Source organism: Carcharodon carcharias, chromosome 13 (genome assembly GCF_017639515.1).
Source record: "Carcharodon carcharias isolate sCarCar2 chromosome 13, sCarCar2.pri, whole genome shotgun sequence".
Lineage (NCBI taxonomy): Eukaryota > Metazoa > Chordata > Chondrichthyes > Lamniformes > Lamnidae > Carcharodon > Carcharodon carcharias.
The window spans coordinates 76,346,275-76,366,072 of NC_054479.1; the positions used below are offsets into that span (position 1 = coordinate 76,346,275).

At 55.0% G+C, this 19,798-nt stretch overlaps 1 pseudogene; it reads right to left on the minus strand.

Moving 5' to 3' along the window:
- Positions 1-461: 461 nt before the first annotated feature.
- LOC121286085 lies at positions 462-19,590 on the minus strand (annotated as a pseudogene).
- Between the last annotated feature and the right edge of the window lie 208 nt (positions 19,591-19,798).

Sequence of the window (19,798 nt, forward strand, 5' to 3'; positions counted from 1 at the left end):
AAGGTTCAGTGATGCCTCACTGGGCACACTCCTGCAAGACGCGGAGGACAAGAGGGACATCCTTTTTCCAAGGGGTGGGCAGAGGACACCCACCCATCTCACCACACCTGCATGGGAGGAGGTCACCAGGGTGGTCAATGCCAATTCCATTCAGAGGAGGACTGCCCTGCAGTGCAGAAAAAGAATGAATGACCTAATCTGTGCTGCCAGGGTAAGTGAACCTCTAGACCCCATACTCACCTCACTGAATGGGAACTGGAACACGGGCCTCAATGGCAAGACTGCCATCTTGCTGCCCATGCATAAAAGCCCTTCACAAGGAGCTGTCTCATAGTCCCACTGCAGCCCATGTGGTCACTGACCTAGCCACATGGACGGCACAAATCTTGGGGGGATGTGGTTGGCATAGAGGGTAACTGTAGATGGTGCTACTGCTGCCATGCCTCTATGTCCTTGTCCTATCAGCTGCTGGAGCTCACGGCCCCGGAAGGTGCTGCCAAAGTACCCTTGGAGCTCAGCAGCAGTGCATCTTTCACATGGCACACAGTTGCCAAGGGGTTGGTGGTGCAGATTGGCATGTCACCTGCATCAGAAGTGCTCACAAACCATCTTCTACCTTCACACCAGAGAAGACAGAGCACAACAGGCGCAAAAGGGCAAAGATGGGAGGGGACATGCCCGATGTCTGCCCCCTCAAACAGTGCGACAAGCAGGCTGCCAAACTGACAGGGGGTGGGAGGGGGTGGGGGGACCGGGACTGTGCATGTGGCGACAGAGAGGTCGGCCTCCTCCAAGCATCCAGTAAGGAAGCTTAACCTCTGCACATCAAAACCTGAGGTTCTTTGCAATGCAGGTGGCAGCCCATACAGTCACCCATTCTCTCCTCTTTCCATTACAGGTGCCAGCAGGAAAAGGTTGAGGCCAGACCCTGATCCTCAGCCCCAGCCCCAGCCCCAGCCCCAGCCTGCAGAGGAGCAAAGATGATAATGACATGGTGCCATCACAGCAGTCACCTGCACCCTCCACCAATCCAGAGACACTCACCTTGGCACCCTAGCAAAACTGGAGTCAATGGGAATCAGGGGGAAAACTCTCTGCTGGTTAGAGTCATACCTAGCACAAAGGAAGATGGTTGTGGTTGTTGGAGGTCAGTCTTCTCAGCTCCAGGGCATCACTGCAGGAGTTCCTCAGGGTAGTGTCCTCAGCCCAACCGTCTTCAACTGCTTCATCAATGACTTTCCTGCCATTATAAAATCAGAAGTAGGGATGTTTGCTGATGATTGCGCAATGTTCAGCACCATTCACGACTCCTCAGATACTGAAGCAGTCTATGTCCAAATGCAGCAAGACTTGGACAATATCCAGGCTTGGGCTGACAAGTGGCAAGTAACATTTGCGCCACACAAGTGTCAGGCAATGACCATCTCCAAAAAGAGAGAATCCACCATCAACCCTTGATGTTCAATGGCATTACCATCACTGAATCCTCCTCTATTAACATCCTGGGAGTTACCATTGACCAGAAATTGAACTGGAGTAGCCATATAAATACTCTGGCTACAAGTACAGGTCAGAGACTAGGAATAGTGTGACGAGCAACTCACCTCCTGACTCCCCAAAGCCTGTGCACCATCTGCAAGGCACAAGTCAGGATTGTGATAGAATACTCTCCCATTGCCTGGATGAGTGCAGATCCCACAACACTCAAGAAGCTTGACACCATCCAGGACAAAGCAGTCCGCTTGATTGGCACCACATCCACAAACATTCACTCCCTCCACCACCGACACACAGTAGCAGCAACGTTTATCATCTACAAGATGCACTGCAGGAATTCACCAAGGCTCCTACAACAGCACCTTCCAAACCCACAAATTCCACTACCATCTAGAAAGACAAGGGCTGCAGAAAGATGAGAAAACCATCACTTGGAAGTTCCCCTCCAAGTCACTCATCATCCTGACTTGGAAATATATCGCTGTTCCTCCAATATTGCTTGCTCAGAATCCTTGAACTCGCTCCCTAACAGTACTGTGGGTGTACCCATGCCACATGGAATGCAGCGGTTTAAGGCAACTCACCACCACCTTCTCAAGGGCAACTAGGGATGGGCAATAAATGCTGGCCCAACCAGCGAAGACCACATCCCATGAATAAATGAACAAAAAACAAAGGTCACAGATCTAGTTTAGGCAGGGTCTCACACTTTGGTGGTCACTTCACAGACACGTGTTCACAGTAAGAGGAGACAGGGATAGCCAAGGTCCCTGGCACTCAGAGGACTGCTGGGGAACAGGCCTCTGCTAAGTCTGAGTCTGATGACAAACCTCTGGGAGTGATCATGGACAAGATGTTGGAGGTGCTATAAGATGCAGGGGAACATCAGGCAGAGATATCAGAGGCCCTCAACAGAGTGGCATGTGAGGCAGAGGCATCTTCCTGCTCTCTGATGTACTGGCACCAACATGTGCACACATCGAGGTCTCCATGGGGAGGATGGCGGACACCTTAGAGACTGGTCTCGCAGAACACCCAGTTTTTGTCAGAGATGTGCTCAGACTTGCACTTGATCACTATAGCCATGGACAAGCTATGTGAAAACAGGACAGGATATCTTGACCTCTCTCCAGATGCCCCTTTAGCTCTAGAAGTCAGAGAGGGGCCCTCAGGCACTCAAAGGAAGGAGGAGCATCAACAGGCAGACACTCCTGGGGCCTCCACCCAGGACTCTCCAGGCATTCCGAGACCCCTGGCTGTGACCACATCAGCTTCAGCCTCTGGGACAGCTGAGGAAGCACTTGCCCCAGAGCTGGAGACCCAAAGAAGACTGCAGCCCTCCAGGCCTCAGGCCTCCAGAGGACAGCTGCCAAGGTCATTGGAGACAGAAGGGCATAATGGTCAGCAGGCTGCCTCCACCTCTGCTGCGGACATTGGGGATGCACCTAGACATAGTGGTAGAGTAAGGAAAGTTAAGAAGTTCTAAATTCACTCTAGTAGAACAGGTGTACAAGCATTGTAAATAGTTGTTGCACAGTTGTAAATACATGTTTAATTGCACTTACAGAGGCCGGCCCAGGCTGGGTATACGTTACCCTGAATCATGCCTGCACATGAAGGTATCTTTTTTTACGAGGGCCCTTGCAAGCCAAGTGCAAGATGCTTCCCATACACCCTGTTCCCTTGTCCTTCACTGCCTAGTCTATAGAAACACCTTTCCCTTGTCAGGGCAGCATACTAAGGTTCCCCTTCAATTGTCCAGTTAAACTGAAATTCAGCTCCACCCACCTGATGACCCTCCTCCTAACCAGCATTTCTGGAGCTGGACATTGAGGGTACGGTCAATGCCTCAACATCAGGTTGGTGCATTTTTTTTTTGAGATAGGTTCAAACACTTTCTGCCCTCCACCTGTAACAGCCTCCCACTATCACCACTGACCCCCCCCAGCCCTGGTGTCACCTTCACCCTTCCAGCCCCACCCCCCCCAACATAACCCTGCAGCCCATCACCGTCACTATTCACATGCCCTCCCTCCCTGACGAGCCCACCCCACTCACAGTACCCATGCCCACCCTTATCCTGCCCACCCCTAGGATCCACATACACCACCAACATTCCACAGCAGCCCTTCACCCACCACCGATGGACCTACACCCTCCCACTATACTGCATCCCACTATCCCCTTTAACTGTTACTGTTCCCTCCTACCATCAGTACCCTTGGTTTGCCCCTCAGGATTCCTCCATTGACACCACTGAACCCTCCCTTTGAACCCTCCCCCCACACACTTTCCCCTGATTCCTCCCTCACTGTCCCCTCCTTCCCCGCGTACCCCTCTCACTGTACCCCACGTTTTCCCTCAGTATGCTCCATCACCCTTCACAATCCCCTGCATTCCCCCCTCACTGTCCCCCATGTTCTTCCCTCACTATCCTACACATCCACCTGATTCCTCCTTCACTGTCCCGGGCTTTCCCCCTTCACTGTCCCCCGCATTCCCTCCTCACTGTCCCCCGTGTTCCCCCCTCACTATCCCGCACATTCCCCCCTCGCTATCCACTGCGTTCCCTCCACACTTACCCGATTCCCCCTCACTGTCCTGCACATTCCCCCTTCACTATCCACCGTGTTCCCTCCAAACTTACCTGATTCCCCCCTCATTGTCCCCCGTGTTCCCCCCTCACTGTCCCCCATAATCCCCCTTCACTGTCTCCCCACTTAAGCCCCCACCCTTCCCCATCATTGTTCCCTGCTTTCCCCCTCACTCTTCCCTTGCTGTCCCCTACTTCCCCCCTCGCTGTCACCCACTTTACCCCCCTCAGCCCTCACTGTCCATTGCTTTTATAGCCCCTGCATCACTCCTCAGTCCCTTACCCCCCAAGCCCCAGCAAGGTTGCAAAGTTGCATTCCCCCCACCACCCCAAATCTCCAGCACCCCTCTGGCATACCTTGCTACCCGCCATTATGTCTACCCTCTCCATCCCCCAAGTTGCCACACTGCTTCCACTGAGAGGACCTGCCTGCTATTCTGGTCCTTGACATCTGCACTCTACACTTGTCTGGTCATATACGAACAAGGAATAGGAGTAGGCCATTCAGCCCCTCAAGCCTGCTGTGCCATTTCATTTGATCTGATAGTATTCTGAAATCTGTATCCCACCTACCGCTGATAACCCATCACCTCCTTGCTTACTAAGAATCCATCTAGCTCTGCCTTAAAAATATTCAAAGACTCTGCTTCATTGCCTTTTGAGGAAGAGAGTTCCAAAGACCCACAACCCTCTGAGAGGAAACATTTTGTCTTAGCTCTGTTTTAAATGGGTGACCCCTTATTTTTAAACAGTGATCCCTAGTTCTAAATTCTTCCACAAGAGGAAACATCCTCTCCACATTTACCCTGTCAAGACCCCTCAGGATCTTATACGTTTCAATCAAGTCGCCTCTTACACTTCTAAACTCCAGTGGATACAAGTCTAGTCTGTCCAACCTTTTCTCATAAGACAAACCTGCCCATTCCAGATATTAGTCTGGTAAACCTTCTCTGAACTGCTTCCAATGCTCAAAGAGAAAAGGCAACAAGGGAGGAAAGAGACGGGAAAGAGACAAAGAGAAAAGGAAGTCAGACAATATGAACTGGCTAAACACAAGCTTAAGGGTGAAAGTGAAACAAATAGTTCAGACAGAGTTGAGTCCCACTCCGAGTTTCGATATCAAACAGAATCTTTGCCTAATGAGTAAATTCACTGAATTGAGAGATACTTTGTCTCATTTGAGAAAGTAGCAAAAAAGCTAGGGTGGCCATGGGACACATGGACTTTTATTTTGCAAAGTGATTTGGTGAGAAAGGCGATGGATGTTTATCCGATTCTTTCAGAAGAGCAATCTTCAAGTTTTGAGAGTTGAAAATGCATATGAGCAAATGAATTGATGCATATGAGCTGCTTCCTGAGGTGTATCAATTAAGGTTTTGGATTGCCAGGGGAAAACTGAACTAGACAATCATGAAATATGCTGGAAAGAAAGAGATGTTATGGAACCGATGGTATTGTTTAATGAAATTAGCTGAGACTTTTGAAAATGTGAGGGAAATCATGATCCTAGAAGAACTTAGGAAGAGCATTCCAATAGCTATTAGCTTATTTCGAGGACCAGGAAGTTTCTAAAATAAGAGAAGCTGCATTTTTAACTGATGGGTATGGTATCTCACATTAGATAACTAGGGAGGATTAAATCTCCATTTATGAAGCCACAAGGAAGCTGGAGGAATCCGGAATTTGGAAAAGATTCTTGCTTTAAGGGGAAGTCTGAGGCTGTTATGGTTAATAAGAATGGTAATATCAAAGATAAAAGTGATATAAAGAAATCGTATATTTTCATTATGGTAAGCTGGGGCATGTAAAAGCGAATTGATTAAAGCTTAAAGGAAAAACAGTTGCAGTAGTAGGAATATCTAAGGAGTCTTCAGAAAAGACCATCAATAAAAAATGAGTAATAAAACCTTAATAATTAAGAGGTAGGTGTAATTGCTCAAGATAGTCAGTGATATTTTTCCTTATTTACTAATGAAGGGAGGCAGGTTACTAAGGGTTGCAAAAGTTTTGTTTCTAAGACATATCCCCTTACTCATCTGATGAAATACGTAAATTAATTAATATTTTAAGAGATACTAGACCATTTCAGAGATTGATGGTGGCTGATGATGCAATTTGTCTTCCAGATAGTCTGGTGAAAGAAAAGGTACTGATAGAAAGCATTCAAGGGAGGTTTGAACCTGTTCCCCTATATAAAGTTAAGTTTGAAGTGACTTAGTACATAGAGTTGTTATTGTAGGAGTTGTTCCTAGTTTGCCTATTAAAGGGGTAGATTTTTTACTGGGAAATGATTTGGCAGGTGAAACACTATTAGCATTCCCAAGAGTTTCAAGAGAGTTGGTTAAAATGAGAGAAACTGAAATTTTGCAGGGGGAATGCCCTGGATTGTTCCCAGATTGCGTAGAAATGAGGTCTCAGAATCATAAGACGAGAGCAGATGAAGCTAATCAACCAAGAGGAAGGATGATTCATGTATTCGATTAGCCAGAATATTTTTTGGGAGTTGGATGAAGATAAAACCCTTGAAAAGAATGAGTCTGATTTGGTTAGTCAATCATCTTTAAATTAAACCCAGTAGGTAGATTCTAGTTTGATGGAAATATCTCAGAGTATTCTGAAGAAGAATCAGAAAAGGTTCCCAAATGTTATTACATAAATGATATATTAATGAGAAAATGGAGACCTTCTCAAAGACTAGTGGATGAAAAATTGGGCCACAATTCATCACATTGTTGTGCTTCCTGGTTATCACAGGCAAAGTTTTAAGGATTGAACATGAGATTCCAATGACAGACCATTTAGGAATAAAAAAGACTCAGGCTAAAATAATGAAACATTTTCACTGGCCGGGATTGCATAGGGATGTGGTTGAATTCTGCAAGACATGTCACAAATGTCAAATGGCTGGAAAACCTCGGCCATCAACGAAATCAGCTCCATTGATCCCTACACCCAGTTTTGATGAGTGTATTGGGACCCTTACCTAAAACTAAAATGGGATATCAATATCTTTTAACTATCGTGGATTTGTCTACCAGGTTTCCAAAGACCATTCCCTTATGGAAGATTACTACGAAGATGGTAATTGAAAGGTTTTTCAGTAGGTGTGGATTGCCCAGAGAGGTTCAATCTGAAGAAGGGTCATATTTTATGCCACTGGTATTCCCGTAAACCATGTGCAGTTTAGGAATAAAACAATTTAATTCAGTTGCATATTAACCATAGTCACAAGGGACATTGGAAAGATGCCATCAAACCTTAAAGACTATGACCAAAGCTAATCGCCCTGCTTTAGAGGAATTTTTTTATTGCTTGCAGTTAGGGATGCACCTAATGTTTCAACTTTGAGTTAGTCCACTTAAAATTTATCAAAAAGAAATTTATGGATCCGGAAGAGGAGACTACTCTCTTAGACTATAGGTGGAACTTTCTGTGCTGGAGATTAAGCATGGTGGCAGGTGGGAAATTCGGTGTGATTCCAACTGTGGGCAGGGTGAATTCTCTCACTAGATTGCCCGCTTTTCAGTTCATTATTTATGTATCAACAAGGAGCTCACGAATCTTGACTGGGCAGGGATTCGTCCACCCCACTGTTTCCTCATGGGGTTGAAGGTCCAGACTACATATTTAAACAGCACCCACACACAAATTCACTCTCCGCCGCCCAGGACTTGTTGTGGCAAGTGAAACAATGGCCCGAAAAGAAATAAGCCCTCTGCCCCCAAGTTCAGACACAGCTCCCAGGAGAGACTCCCCCAGGCAGTCCAGGACCAGCGGGCGGTCCTCTACCCTCATGATAGAAGCCGGAGGTCCACCAAGCTCACCGTGCCAGCTTGGGAGGAGGTCACCAGGGAGGTCAGCACCTGTGGACCTCAGAAGAGGACCACCCTGCAGTGCTAAAATAGGATGAATGATCTCATCTGCTTGGTCAGAGTAAGTCAACCTTCTCCTCACTCCAACTCATACTCTCCTAAGGCCATCAGGCATTCAAGAAGTTACAGCCCACAGGGATCTTGCACACTACCAGCAAAGGGAACATCATCATTTATTGTCTCATAGACGCGGTAAGATCGTCATCTCCTGTAACATGTCTCACAGACACTTCAATATCATCATTTCCTGGAACATCCTGCACAAGTCACATCTTCAATCTTTTCTGGGAAGCACTCAGCACATACAGCAGGCGTGCATGTTTATGATCTGCTCTTTCATCAATGATGCTCACAGTCAATCCATCTGTATTTTTGCAGAACAAGATTGCTCATGAGAGAGAGATCCCAGACCGGAGAGGGGATGCAGTAATTGAAGCCACTCACGCCCTGTGGCAGAGGTGGCTGATGAGGACAGGAACCATTCCTGCACCAAAGGAGGGATCAGCATCTCCCAACAAGCCAGCAAGGTCCATGCAGTAGTCATCACCCACCCATGGACAATGACTGTGAGTGATCTTTAATGTAGGTGACTGTCTAGCCAATCACTAATTATCTGTTCTTTCTACTACAGCCGCTAGCAAGAAAAGTCAGAAGCACACCTCCAGTCAGCCCACCAGCCCCAGCCCCCAGTGCACCTTGGATAAGGAGGCTAAGGATACATCCGCTGAAGATCCATCACTATGTTCACCTGTACCCTCCACCAGCGCAGAGACACACACCTCAGGAGGGCCTAGTTCTAGAGCAGGCTCAGAGTCACTATCTAGTGAGCCCAGCACAGGAATGGGCTAACATCAGGCAGAGGCAGTGACAGCCAATGTCTCTGACACTGAGAGGACTGCTGGAGACCAGGCCACTGCTGAGTCCGAGTCCAATGATGAACCTTTGGAATCGGCCCTGAGAGAAATGTTGGAGCTCCAAAGGCAGGCAGGGGAAAAGCAGGCAGGGTTGTCAGAGGCTGTCAGCAGATTAGAACGAAGGATGGAGAAGTCAGACTTGCGCTCGGACCTGCACACCATCTCTCTGGGCCACATCTCTCCCCGATGCCGAGTCAATGCTGGACGTGAACTTGGGAAACTCCAGACGAATGCAGGGCCATGAATGTTTGTCAATGATTAGATGATGGTGCTGCTGAAGCTCTCTCTAAGCACACAAAGGTAACCTGACTCATAGGCTCGCTTCAATGATGTACAGCAATAGATCACAGCATCCTGAAGAGTAATTTAATCCTGGGGACTCAGTGTCGGAATGAATATTATTAATGCATGAGAGATGACCTTTGGAGAGATGTGGTTGTCTGGATTTAGATCAGTCCTCAGATGGTCAGGCACTAACCAGCAACTGATGATTGTTCCCCCTTGAGCCACCATGCAACACTCCAGGCATACTGCCATGATGATGTTTGCAGTGCTGCTCCTCCATCTTGAAGGCTGCCATGGGCAGTAAAATGTTGGCACAATGCTTGGAAGGACTGCATCATGTCTACTTGCTGCAGATTGCATGCTGGTGGAATTCTTATCCCATGACAGAGCCACATGCTCCATAGATTGCTTAGCCTTCCAAGGAAGAGGCCATCGTCATGCAAGATTGTGACTACTCATTCTCATATTGATGTCCTTCATTGAGATGTTGAGGGTAAGAAAGAAGGTGCTAATGTCTACGCTGCATTGAGGGGGCAGGTGAAATGGGCTCATATGAGATGGTTTTCTTCATCACTCTAGAACCTTGTCACTATAAGGGTCTCACAGGCATATCCGCCATTTCTTGCCCATGCAATGGCCTCTGCCTGTGGGGCGTCATCATCCTCATCCTCTTTGAGATCATTCCTTTGACGTCCTCTTTATTGGAGGCAACGTGCAACCCCTCAATCCCCCTTTTGGAGCACCAGGTTGTATTTGGGCGCAGAAAACCACAATGATGCAGGACACCCTCTGTGATAAGCAGGGAGGGGAGTGAGAGGGCACGGGGAAGGGAGAGGGTATGGGGAGGAGGGCACGGGGAGGAGGAGGGAGAGGGCACGGGGAGGAAGAGGGCACGGGGGACAGAAAGGGTGCAGGGGGATGGAGGGATGGGGAGGGGAGAGACAGGGAGTGGAAAAGGGAGGGAGGAGGGAGGGGGAGGGGAGAGGGGTGCAGGGAGGGAAAGGGTAAGGGGAGGGGTAGGGAGAGAGCACAGGGAGGGAGAGGGCATGGGGAGTAGAGGGCATGTGGAGGGGAGGAAGAGGCCATGGGGGATGGCAGAGGGAGGGCACGTTGGAAGAGGCAGTAGAGTAGCGAGGGGGAGGGTGGAGGAACAGGGGATGGGGTAAAGAGAGTGTAGGGGAGGGAGAGGGAGAGAGCACAGGGAAAGGGGAGAGGGTGCAGGGGGAGGGGGAGGGAGAGAGCATGGGGGATGGGGAGGGAGAGCAGGAGAGGGAGAGAAGGAGCAGGAAGAGGGGAGATGGAGAGAGGAGGGGGGAGATGAAGTGGGGATGGGGAGATGGAGCGGGGGAGGGGGAGATGGAGCTGGGGAGAAGATGGAGCAGGGGCAGGGGGGAGATGGAGCAGAAGCAAATGGAGATGGAGCGGGGAGGAGGTGGAGATGGAACGGGGAGGGGGGATGGAGCAGGTGGGGGGGGGTAGATGGAGCAGAAGGAGGTGGATATGGAGCAGGGGGAGGGGGAGCAGGGGAGAGGGACATGGAGCAGGGGAAGATGGAGCAGAATGAGGTGGAGATGGAGCAGGGGGAGGGGAGAGATGGAGCAGGAGGTAGAGATAGAGTAGAGGGAATGGGGGGATAGAGCGGGGGAGGGGGAGATGGAACGGGGGAGGGGGAGATGGAGCAGGGGAGGGGGAGATGGAGCAGGTGACAGGGTTGATGGAGCAGGAGGAGGGGGGTTTGGAGCAATAGGAGGGGGTTGGAGCAGGATGAGTGGGAAGATGGAGCAGGGGAGGGGGAGATTGAGTGGGATGGGGGAGTTGGAGCAAGAGGAGGGGTGCGATGGAGCAGAGGGAGGGGTGATAGAACGGGGGCAGAGCAAGATGTAGCAGGGTGGAGGGGGAGATGGAGCAGAAGGAAGTGGAGATGGAGCGGCGGAGGGGGAGATGGAGCAGGGAGGGGGAAGATGGAACAGGAGGAGGACGGGTTGGAGCAGTAGGAGGGGGAGTTGGAGCAGGAGAAAAGGGGATGTAGCAGTAGGAGGGGGGAGATGGAGCAGGGATGGTGACATGGAACAAAGGAGGGGGAGTTGGAGAATGGGGAGGGGGGAGCTGGAGCAGAAGGAGGTGGAGATGGAGCGGGGAAAGTTGGAGATGGGGGAGGGGGAGATGGAGCAGGGGGAGGGGGCAGATGGAACAGAAGGAAGTGGAGATGGAGCAGGGGAAGGGGGGAGATGGAGCAGGAGTTGGAGATAGAGTGGGCGTAGGGGGAGATGGAAGATGGGGAGGGGAGGGGGAGATGGAGCAGGTGGAGATGGAAATGGATCGGGGGAGGGGGAGATGGAGCAGGGGCAGGTGGAGATGGATCGGGGGGAGGGGGAGATGGAGCAAGGGGAGGGGCGATATGGAGCGAGGGGAGGGGGGGATGGAGCAGAAGGAGTTGGAGATGAGAGCGGGGGTAGAGGGAGATGGAAGATGGGGAGGGGGAGATGGAGCAAGGGGAGGGGCGATATGGAGCGAGGGGAGGGGGGGATGGAGCAGAAGGAGTTGGAGATGAGAGCGGGGGTAGAGGGAGATGGAAGATGGGGAGGGGGAGATGGAGCAAGGGGAGGGGCGATATGGAGCGAGGGGAGGGGGGGATGGAGCAGAAGGAGTTGGAGATGAGAGCGGGGGTAGAGGGAGATGGAAGATGGGGAGGGGGAGATGGATCAGGGAGGGGGAGATGGAGCAGGGGGAGCTGGAGATGGATCGGGGGGAGGGGGAGATGGAGCAGGGGGAGGGGGAGATGGAACAAGGGGAGGGGGAGATGGAGAGGGTGGAGGGGGAGATGGAGCTGGGTGGAAGATGGAGCCGGGGAGGGGGGAGATGAAGTGGGGATGGGGAGATGGAGTGAGAGGAGGGGTAGATGGAGCATGGGAGCCGGAGATGGAGCGGAAGGAGGTGAAGATGGAACAGGGGTGAGGGGGAGATGGAGCAGGGGAGGAGAGAGGGAGTAGTGGGGAAGAGATAGAGTAGAGGGGAGAGATGGAGCAGGAGGAGGTGGAGATGGAACGGGGGAGGGGAGAGATGGAGCAGGGGAGGAGAGAGGGAGTAGTGGGGAAGAGATAGAGTAGAGGGGAGAGATGGAGCAGGAGGAGGTGGAGATGGAACGGGGGAGGGGAGAGATGGAGCAGGGGAGGGGGAGATGGAGCGGAAGGAGGTGAAGATGGAACAGGGATGAGGGGGAGATGGAGCAGGGGAGGGGGGAGATGGAGCAGAAGGAAGTGGAGATGGAGCAGGGGCGAGATGGAGTGGGGAGGGGAGATGGAGCGGGGTATGAGGAGATGGAGCTTGGAGAGATGGACTGGGGGGAGGTGACGATGGAACAGGGGGAGGGGGGAGATGGAGCGGGAGGAGGTGGAGATGGAACGGGGGAGGAGAGAGGGAGTAGTGGGGAAGAGATAGAGTAGAGGGGAGAGATGGAGCAGGAGGAGGTGGAGATGGAACGGGGGAGGGGAGAGATGGAGCAGGGGAGGGGGAGATGGAGCTGGGGAGGGGGATAATGGAGCATGGGAAGGGGAGATGGAGCGGAAGGAGGTGAAGATGGAGTAGGGGTGAGGGGGAGATGGAACAGGGGTGAGGGGAAGAAGGAACAGGGGTGAGGAAAAGATGGAACAGGGAGAGGGGGAGATGGAACGGGCAGGGGGAGATGGAACAGGGGCAGGGGGAGATGGAACAGAAGGAAGTGGAGATGGAGCAGGGGGGAGATGGAGTGGGGAGGGGAAGATGGAACAGGGGGAGGGGGAAGATGGAGCAGAAGAAGGTGGAGGAGGAGATGGAGTGGGGGGGAGGTGGAGATGGAACAGGGTGAGGGGAGATGGAGTGGGGGGGTGAGATGGAGCAGGGGAGGGGGAGATGGAGCAGGGGAGGGGGATAATGGAGCAGGAGGAGGGGGAGTTGGAGCAGGAGGAGGGGGAGTGGAAGCAGGGGTAGTGGGGCGATGGAGCAGGGGAGGGAGAGATTGAGCGGGATTGGGGAGTTGGAGCAGGAGGAGGGGGAGTTAGAGCAGAGGAGAGGGCGATGGAGCATGGTGGAGGGTGATGGAGCAGGGGGAGGGGGAGATGGAGCGAGGAGGGGGAGATGGAGTGGGGGAGGGGGAGATGGAGCAGGGGAGGGGGAGATGGAGTGCGGGAGGGGAAGATGGAGCTGGGGAAGATGGAGCAGGGGAAGGGAAGAAATGGAATAGGGGAAGAGGGAGATGGAGCAGGGGTGGTGGGGAGATGGAGCAAGGGAAGGGGAGATTGAGAGGGATTGGGGAGTTGGAGCAGGAGGAGGTGGAGTTAGAGCAGAGGAGAGAGAGATGGAACATGGGTGGGGAGTGATGGAGCAGGGGGAGGGGGAGATGGAGCAGGGGAATGGGGCAGATGGAGCAGAGGAGGGGGAGATGGAGCTGGGGGGAAGATGGAGCAGTGGAAGGGAGGAAATGGAGTAGGGGAAGAGGGAGATGGAGCAGGAGGAGGGGGAGTTGAAGCAGAGTGAGGCTTGAAAGAACGGTGGTGGGGCAAGATGCAGCAGGGGGAGGGGGGAAATGGAGCCAAAGGAGGTGGAGATGGAGCAGGGTGGAGGGGGAGATGGAGCGGGAGAGGGGGAGATGGAGTGGAGGAGGGTGAGATGGAGCTGAGGGGAAGATGGAGCAGTGGAAGGGAGGAAATGGAGCAGGGGAAGAGGGAGATGGAGCAGAGTGAGGGGTGATAGAACGTGTGTGGGGCGAGATGCAGCAGGGGGAGGGGGGAAATGGAGCCAGAGGAGGTGGTGATGGAGCGGGGGGCGGCGGGGGAGGGGGAGGGATGTGGAGATGGGGGAGGGGGAGATGGAGCTGGGGAGGGGGATAATGGAGCAGTAGGAGGGGGAGTTGGAGCAGGAGAAAAGGGGATATAGCAGTGGGAGGGGGGAGATGGAGCAGGGGATGGTGACATGGAACAAAGGAGGGGGAGTTGGAGCATGGGGAGGGGGGAGAAGGAGCAGAAGGAGGTGGAGATGGAGCGGGGGAAGGTGGAGATGGGGGAGAGGGAGATGGAGCAGGAGGAGGGGGCAGATGGAACAGAAGGAAGTGGAGATGGAGCAGGGGAAGGGGGGAGATGGAGCAGAAGGAGTTGCAGATAGAGTGGGGGTAGGGGGAGATAGAAGATGGGGAGAGGAGTGGGAGATGGAGCAGGTGGAGATGGAAATGGACCGGGGGAGGGGGAGATGGAGCAGGGGGAGGTGGAGATGGATCGGGGGGAGGGGGAGATGGAGCAAGGGGAGGGGGGATATGGAGCGAGGGGAGGGGGGGATGGAGCAGAAGGAGTTGGAGATAGAGCGGGGGTAGAGGGAGATGGAAGATGGGGAGGGGGAGATGGAGCAGGGGGAGGTGGAGATGGATCGGGGAGGGGGAGATGGAGCAGCGGGAGGTGGAGATGGATCGGGGGGAAGAGGAGATGGAGCAGGGGGAGGGGGAGATGGAGCTGGGTGGAAGATGGAGCGGGCGAGGGGGGAGATGAAGTGGGGATGGGGAGATGGAGTGAGAGGAGGGGTAGATGGAGCATGGGAGGTGGAGATGGAGCGGAAGGAGGTGAAGATGGAACAGGGATGAGGGGGAGATGGAGCAGGGGAGGGGGGAGATGGAGCAGAAGGAAGTGGAGATGGAGCAGGGGTGAGATGGAGTGGGGAGGGGAGATGGAGCAGGGGATGAGGAGATGGAGCTTGGAGAGATGGAGCAAGGAGGTGGAGATGGACTGGGGGGAGGTGACGATGGAACAGGGGGAGGGGGGAGATGGAGCGGGAGGAGGTGGAGATGGAACAGGGGGAGGAGAGAGGGAGTAGCGGGGAAGAGATAGAGTAGAGGGGAGAGATGGAGCAGAAGGAGGTGGAGATGGAATGGGGGAGGGGAGAGATGGAGAAGCGGAGGGGGAGATGGAGTAGGGGATGGGGAAGATGGAGCGGAAGGAGGTGAAGATGGAGTAGGGCTGAGGGGGAAATGGAACAGGAGTGAGGGGGAGATGGAGCAGAAGGAAGTGGAGATGGAGCAGTGGGAGATGGAGTGGAGGAGGAGGAGATGGAGCTTGGAGAGATGGAGCAGGGAGGTGGAGATGGAATGGGGGGAGGTGGCAATGGAACAGGGGGAGGGGGTAGATGGAGCAGGAGGTGGAGGAGGAGATGGAGCGGGGAGAGGTGGAGGTGGAACAGGGGGAGGGGAGATGGAGCTGGGGAGGGGGATAATGGATCATGGGAAGGGGAGATGGAGCGGAAGGAGGTGAAGATGGAGTAGGGGTGAGGGGGAGATGGAACAGGGGTGAGGGGAAGAAGGAACAGGGGTGAGGGGGAGATGGAACAGGGAGAGGGGGAGATGGAACAGGGAGAGGGGAAGATGGAACAGGGAGAGGGGGAGATGGAACAGGGGGAGGGGGAGATGGAACAGAAGGAAGTGGAGATGGAGCGGGGAGGGGAAGATGGAACAGGGGGAGGGGGAAGATGGAACAGGGGGAGGGGGAAGATGGAGCAGAAGATGGAACAGGGTGAGGGGAGATGGAGTGGGGGGGAGAGATGGAGCAGGGGAGGGGGAGATGGAGCAGGGGAGGGGGTTATGGAGCAGGAGGAGGGGTAGTTGGAGCAGGAGGAGGGGGAGTTGGAGCAGGAGGAGGGGGAGTTGGATCAGGAGGAGGGGGAGTGGAAGCAGGAGTAGTGGGGAGATGGAGCAGGGGAGGGGGAGATTGAGCGGGATTGGGGAGTTGGTGCAGGAGGAGGGGGAGTTAGAGCAGAGGAGAGGGTGATGGAGCATGGTGGAGGGTGATGGAGCAGGGGGAGGGGGAGATGGAGAGAGGAGGGGGAGATGGAGTGGGGGAGGGGGAGATGGAGCAGGGGAGGGGGAGATGGAGTGCGGGAGGGGAAGATGGAGCTGGGGAAGATGGAGCAGGGGAAGGGAGGAAATGGAGTAGGGGAAGAGGGAGATGGAGCAGGGGTGGTGGGGAGATGGAGCAAGGGATGGGGAGATTGAGAGGGATTGGGGAGTTGGAGCAGGAGGAGGTGGAGTTAGAGCAGAGGAGAGAGAGATGGAACATGGGTGGGGAGTGATGGAGCAGGGGGAGGGGGAGATGGAGTGGGGGAATGGGGCAGATGGAGCAGAGGAGGGGGAGATGGAGCTGGGGGGAAGATGGAGCAGTGGAAGGGAGGAAATGGAGTAGGGGAAGAGGGAGATGGAGCAGGAGGAGGGGGAGTTGAAGCAGAATGAGGCTTGAAAGAACGGTGGCGGGGCAAGATGCAGCAGGGGGAGGGGGGAAATGGAGCCGAAGGAGGTGGAGATGGAGCAGGTGGAGCGGGAGATGGAGCGGGAGAGGGGGAGATGGAGTGGAGGAGGGTGAGATGGAGCTGAGGGGAAGATGGAGCAGTGGAAGGGAGGAAATGGAGCAGGGGAAGAGGGAGATGGAGCAGAGTGAGGGGTGATAGAACGTGGGTAGGGCGAGATGCAGCAGGGGGAGGGGGGAAATGGAGCCAGAGGAGGTGGTGATGGAGCGGGGGGCGGGGGAGGGATGTGGAGATGGGGGAGGGGGAGGGGGAGATGGAGCTGGGGAGGGGGATAATGGAGCAGGAGGGGGGAATTGGAGAAGGAGGAGGGGGAATTGGAGCAGGGGTAGTGGGGTGATGGAGCAGGGGTGGGGGAGATTGAGCAGGATTGGGGAGTTGGAGCAGGAGGAGAGGGAATTAGAGCAGAGGAGAGGGAGGTGGAACATGGGTGGAGGGTGTTGGAGCAGAGGGAGGCGGGAGATGGAGAGAGGAGGGGGAGATGGAGTGGGGGAGGGGGAGATGGAGCAGGAGAGGGGGAGATGGAGTGTGGGAGTGGAAGATGGAGCTGAGGGGAAGATGGAGCAGTCGAAGGGAAGAAATGGAATAGGGGAAGAGGGAGATGGAGCAGAATGAGGTGTGATAGAACACGGGCAGGGCGAGATGCATCGGGGGAGGGGGGAGATGGAGCGGGGACAGTGATATGGAACAAGGGAGGGGGTAGTTGGAGAATGGGGAGGCGGAAGATGGAGCAGGTGGAGATGGAGCAGGGGGAGGGGGAAGATGGAGCATGGGGAGGGGGGAGATGGAGCAGGGGGAGGTGGAGCAGAAGGAGGTGGAGATGGAGTGGTGTGGAGGGGGAGATGGGAAAGGGGAGGGGGTGATGGAGCAGGGGGGGGGCGATGGTGCAGAAGGAGGTGGTGATGGAGTGGGGCAGTGGGGGAGATGGTGCAGGAGGAGGGGCATTTGGAGCAGGGGGAGGAGAGAGATGGAGTGGAGGAGAGGGAGATAGAGCTGACGGAGGTGGAGATGGAGCAGGAAGGGGGGCCATGGAGCAGGGGGAGGGGGAAGATGGAGCAGGGGGAGTGGTGACGGAGCAGGGGAGGGGGAGATTGAGCCGGTTGGAGGAGATTGAGCGGGATGGGGGAGTTGGAGAAGGAGGTGGAGGAGTTAGAGATGATGCAGAAGGAGGGGGAGGTGGAGAGATGAAGCGGGGGATGGGGAGATGGTGGGGGGAGGGGGAGATGGTGCATTAGGAGGGGGAGATGGTGCTGGGTGAAAGATGGAGCAGGGAAGGGGGAGATGGAGCAGAAGGCGGTGGAGATGGATTGGGGAGAGGTGGAGATGGAACAGGGAGTGGGGGAGATGGAGCAGAAGGAGTTGGAGATGGAGCAGGGGGAGGGAGAGATGGAGCGGGGGAGGGGGAGATGGAGCATGGAGAGATGGAGAAGAAGGAGGTGGAGATGGAATGGATGGAGGTGGAGATGGAACAGGGGGAGGGAGATTTGGAGCAGGAGGAGGGGGAGTTGGAGCAGGAAGAGGGGGAGTTGGAGATGGAGCAGGGGGAGGGAGAGATGGAGCGGGGGAGGGGGAGATGGAGCATGGAGAGATGGAGCAGAAGGAGTTGGAGACGGAATGGATGGAGGTGGAGATGGAACAGGGGGAGGGAGATTTGGAGCAGGAGGAGGGGGAGTTGGAGCAGGAAGAGGGGGAGTTGGAGCAGGAGGAGGGGGAGTTGGAGCAGGAGGAGGGGGAGTTGGTGCAGGAGGAGGGGGAGTTGGAGCAGGAAGAGGGGGAGTTGGAGCAGGAGGAGGGGGAGTTGGAGCAGGAGGAGGGGGAGTTGGAGCAGGAGCAGGGGGAGTTGGAGCAGGAGCAGGGGGAGTTGGAGCAGAAGGAGGGGGAGTTAGAGCAGAGGAGAGGGAGATGGAACATGGGTGGGGAGTGATGGAGCAGGGGGAGGGGGGAGATGTAGAGAGGAGGGGGGAGATGGAACGGGGGAATGGGGCAGATGGAGCAGGGGAGGTGGAGATGGAGCGGGGTGGAGGTGGAGATGGGGGAGGGGGAGATGGAGAGGGGAAGGGTGAGATGGAGTGGAGGAGGGGGAGATGGAGCTGCAAGAAAGATGGAGCGGGGTAGGGGGAGATGGAGCTGGGGGGGAAGATGGAGCAGTGGAAGGGAGAAAATGGAGTAGGGGAAGAGGCAGGTGTAGCAGGAGGAGGGGGCGTTGGAGCAGAATGAGAGGTGATAGAATGGGGGTGAGGCGTGGTGCAGCAGGGAAAGGGGGAAATGGAGCAGGGACGGTGATATGGAACGAGGGTGTAGTTGGAGCATGGGGAGGGGAGATGGAGCAGAAGGGATAGGATATGGGGCGGAGGGGAGGTGGAGATGGGGGAGAGGGAGATGGAGCAGGGGCAGGAGGGAGATGGTGCAGGGGAGGGGGGAAGATGGTGCAGGGGAGGGGGGAGATGGAGCAGGCGAGGGGGGTTTTGGAGCAGAAAGAGTGGGGTTTGGAGCAGGAGGAGGGGGTTTTGGAGCAGGAGGAGGGGGAGATGGAGCAGGAGAGGGGGAGATGGAGCAGGAGAGGGGGAGATGGAGCAAGGGAGGGGGAGTTGGAGCAGGTGGAGGGGTGTGATGGAGCAGAAGGAGGTGGAGATGGAGCAGAAGGAGGGCTGATAGAACAGGGGCGGAGCAAGAAGTAGCAGGGGGAAGGGGGAGATGGAGCGGAAGGAGGTGGAGACGGAGCGGGGGCAGGTGGAGTATGGGGAGGGGAAATGGAGCCGAAGGAAGTGGAGGTGGAGCAGGGGAAGTGGGTAGATGGAGCGGGGGAGGGAGAGATGGAGCGGGGGGAGGAGGGAGATGGAGCAGAAGGAAGCAGAGATGGAGCAGGAGTAGGGTGAGTTAGAGCAGTAGGAGAGTGAGTTGGAGCATGAGAAATGGGGGGATGTAGAAGGGAGATGGGGGAGATGGAGCGGGGATGGTGACATGGAAAAAAGGAGGGGGGAGTTGGAGCATGGGGAGGGGGGAGATGGAGCAGAAGGAGGTGGAGATGGAGCAGGGGGAGGTGGAGATGACGGGGGGGAGATGGAGCAGAAGGAAGTGGAGATGGAGCGGGAGGAGGGGGAGTGATGATGGAATCGGGGGAGATGGAGCAGAAGGAGGTGGAGATAGAGCAGGGGAGGGGGAGATGGAACATGGGGAAGAGGGGGGAGATGGAGCAGAAGGAGGTGGAGATGGAGCGGGGGAGGGGGAGATGGAGCAGGGGGAGGTGGAGATGGAGCAGGGGAGGGTGGAGATGAAGCAGGGAGCGGGAGATGGAGCGGGTGGAGGGGGAAATGGAACTGGGTGGA